At 35.2% G+C, this 4,095-nt stretch overlaps 1 long non-coding RNA gene across 2 annotated transcripts; it reads right to left on the reverse strand.

Annotated features, from left to right (window-relative positions):
* Window positions 1-597: 597 nt before the first annotated feature.
* Window positions 598-3,436, reverse strand: LOC106675332 (uncharacterized). 2 transcript variants are annotated; one of them, XR_013101002.1, is made up of 7 exons: window positions 3,216-3,436; window positions 2,705-2,744; window positions 2,513-2,559; window positions 2,156-2,200; window positions 1,717-1,785; window positions 1,436-1,510; window positions 598-1,040 (listed from the first exon to the last, which is right to left on the reverse strand). It is a non-coding gene; the product is annotated as an uncharacterized LOC106675332 (long non-coding RNA). The 2 variants fall into 2 exon arrangements; XR_013101000.1 differs by lacking the exon at window positions 3,216-3,436 and having other exon boundaries at window positions 2,513-3,090.
* Window positions 3,437-4,095: the final 659 nt, after the last annotated feature.

Raw genomic sequence — 4,095 nt, forward strand, 5'->3', positions numbered from 1 at the left:
TTTATGTAAACCAATCAGCTATAACATTATGACCACTTGCCTAATATTATGTTGACCCCCTTTTTGTTGCTAAAGCAACCGTGTGTTCCCCTGGTGAGCAATGCACACACCCAGCCATTCATGTGACATTTAAGAATGTGCGATTTAGACAGATTCCACTCTTGCATTGCTCTGTGATTCAGTTTTGATGCTCCGTGTCCATTTTTGACGCTTTCAGCTGTAGAAAAGGATCTACTGGGGCACCCTGACTGCAGCTATGTAGCCCCCTACACAGTAAATCATGATGTGCTATTTATTCTGACACTTTTCCACCAAAACTAGCATGGACTTTTTCTGTAGCAGGTCTTTTGGATCAGACAACATGGGTCAGACTTTGTTTCCCGTGTGCATCAGTGAGCCTTGGCCACTCGTCCCATACGGTAAAAAAATATATTTTAAAATACATTTTGAAATATATTTCAAAATATACAAAAAATGGCCAAAAAATATATGTGCTAAAATACATTTTAAAATATATTTATATATTTAAAATGTATTTTAGCACATATATTTTTTGGCCATTTTTTGTATATTTTGAAATATATTAATAAAATATATTTCAAAATACAATTTAAATTTATTTAAAATCATTCAAAAAAATATAAATTTAACCCTTCATATATTTCTAAGAAAACACATTCACATGTAACATCTGAAAGAAATCTTTATTTGATGTTTAAAACATACATATAGCATATCAATCAAGCAAGGAATATTCATTTTATAAGTTTATTCTCATTACATACTTAAACATTCTAAAAGAAACACACACACATATACATATATGTGTATATATATATATATATATATATATATATATACACATACACACACACACATATGTGTGTGTATGTGTATATGTGTGTGTGATTGTATGAACATAAGTCAGCATACTTAAAATGTAATTTCTTTTCCTTTTCCAGCAGTCTCAGTTCCCCCAGCTTTCACGGCAATCCTCAAAGCCCTTCTGGACACGCTGGGAAACCCCTTCCTTACCGCCACTGTAACAAACAAAAGTCACAGTTCTATTACTTTTATCAGAGTTAAAATACAAATGTGATTTATGTTAGCTGGCTTCATTTAGCAAACAGATATTTCTGTTTATATAGATACAGATATTAATACAGATATATTTTACGCATAATTTTACCTCTTTTTTTTCCTAGATGGGAAGTCTATCCAGTTCACATTACAGTAATGCTAACACCCCTTTTGGTCGTCTCTCCTTACCTTCCAGCATTCATAAATCTGTTGACCTTCTTTGTCTGAGACCAACCACTACAATGCATCATCACCTATTTGTATTGGTAACTTACTTTACAACCTATTTTAATGGTTGCAAAGTAAGTTACTTGTGCTGTATGCAATTTTAGATACACAGAAAGTCTTCACTTACTATATATGGCTGTCATAGTGTCCTTATCAAGGGCAGTTCTTCACTCTGCGCCGATGTCCGTTTTGCTCTGTCCTCCTATAAAAAGCATGAACATTTGAGTGTTTGACTAGTTTTAGATTTCCAAAAATTTGATATTTGTACAACTAAACATTTGAACTACAATATATGCTATTGAGCGATACTTTTATGGGTAATTTTTGGTAAAGAAACTGGTGACAGAGTTGTAGGCTTTTTAAAGTACTATTAGCTAACCATTTGAACTGACTTTCAAAGCTGATTACCTTTTAAATTGCTGTGGATCAAAACCTCCAGTGGGAAGGCGGCCATTAGAAGAACACGCACCATTGAACCTGAAAATAACAAAAACAAACAAAAAACAGAACAATATATAAGAGTCCGGTAGGGTAATAAATCTCTTCTGAAGCAATATAGTTCATTTTGGGTGAAAAACAAAACATTCCTCTAAAATATATATACTGACATCAGCAATCAACATCATGATTGTAATTATTTCCTTTTTAGTACATCTACTGCTGTTTGCATGTGTCAAGCACTACGACTGTATCTATGCATATGCAATGTCTAAGCAGTAGTATTGGTCTGAATGACAACAAACCTAACTAGTGTTTTGGAAAATCTGTTAGAAAACAGTTATTTCAATAATTATGATTAGCATGTGACACAGACACCGCATAAAAAACTACAACAACAAATACTTACTTTAGGAGGATGGGGGAGGGCAGCATGAGGTTGAGACTTTGACATCTGTAAAAAACAAATTCATGTATTACAAACAAGTCACTTAAAAATACATTAATGTGGCAGACTGTTCCCTGTTCAGATGCAGTGTATAAGTACAATCAGGGCTGTCACAACAATGGGGTGGGGCCAAGTGGCTGCAACCCTAGGTACAATGTGCAGGTATATATAATTACATATAATATATGTGAATAAAGCAAGAATCTGTTTAGGTTAGTCACTGTGCTGACTGATGCTTACTAGGTTTATATGATTGCAAACTGCACAAAAACAACAACAGCAACAACATTAATGACAATGACAAACAAAATTACTTACATTTATGTAAATCTCACATTAGGAAGATCTGCATTCGATTTCATGGGCTGAAATAAATAGGCAGAAACATTACTGCTAAAAAAATAAAAAACAAAAACTCTAAAAAGCCTAAAAATGACTTAAAAAGCAAGGAAATGTGGAACATTGTAATTAGCGAACATTAATAAAGCATAACTGTTCTTTGTTTCTAACCTTGGTAAGTACTCTGTAGCCAGAAGGAGAGGTAGGATTTCTGTGAAAGCCAAATTAAATGTGAATAGGCTTTGATAGTTATTGAGAAGGCAGAATAATAAGAAAAGGCAAAAGTACGTCACAATATAATTAATTAAGTTACATATTTTGATTACCAAATTATGGAAGCGTGGAGCTGCCACCCAGGCAAAAGAAAAATAGAGCTGTATCACGTTATGACGTGAAATGTTTATTGTTCTAACATTATGCTTTTCATGTTTGTATAATATAATATCACGTTATTATAATATACATAATTGTCACGTTCGCACAATATTGTACGGACGTGATAATTATGTACATTTTTCGTACAATGTTGTTCAAACATGTTGTTCAAACATGATAGTATATTGTTAGAACGATAAACTTTTCACGTTATAACGTGATATACTTATATTTCTCTTTTGCCTGGGTGGCAGCTCTACGCTTCCGTTCCAAATACACGAGAATAAAGTTATATGGGAAAAGGCACCTGCTAGCTTGATGATGGAGGCTTCTTAGACTGGCCACCCGCCTTGGCTTCTTGTCGCCACTCCATGAAATAAAGGTCCGTTTCCTCCATGCCGGCTAATTATTCATCCTCATTAAAATCTCGTATATGTTCAGTTGGCAGAATTGAGAATTTTACATCTTCCAACCACTTAATTAACGCGAACATAATCGGCTTGTTTCTTCCCGTCTCCTGTATCCGGCCGTTCCTCTCGCTGTCAAATTTCGCGCCTCAGAGACGTCGTTATTTTTCAAAAAAAAAAAAAAGAAGAAAGAAAGAAACAGCAACAACTACTAAAGAGAGTTTTTGCACGTTCATTGCACATTTGTGGGAATGTTTAAATATTTAATTTTTATTAATTACTTTTCATTATATCTTTATTTTTTAAACCACCGTGGCAATGCGCATGCGCATACACTCCTGCACGCAAAGGGCTTTGGAGTTGACGTAATGTCGCAATGCATTGTGGGAGCGCAGCACCATCTTGGCAGGTCACGAATCAAAACAAGATTGCTACGAACCATTCTGAAACGTAGCTCAAAAGAAAATGACGGTATAGAGACAGATTCTGTCCAGATGCAAAGAGACGGTACTTGATTGTTGAAATGTGGACCCGTATGAAATATAGCCGTGGAGTAGAAACCCTGAAGACCAAACCGCTATTGACTTAGCATGATCTACTCTCATACCTTGTCTGTGGAGTCAGAGCATACACGGCGCACCAATTTCGCAATTATAAATCTCTTGAGGCGCACATCCAATTCACCAAGGACTGGGTACAAGATTTGGCTATTTTTAAGCCTCCACGTTGTGAGTACGGCGTCATTCAAGCAAAGGTAAGTCAGCTTGAGTACTGCGAGTA

Source organism: Maylandia zebra, linkage group LG2 (genome assembly GCF_041146795.1).
Source record: "Maylandia zebra isolate NMK-2024a linkage group LG2, Mzebra_GT3a, whole genome shotgun sequence".
Taxonomy (NCBI): Eukaryota; Metazoa; Chordata; class Actinopteri; order Cichliformes; family Cichlidae; genus Maylandia; species Maylandia zebra.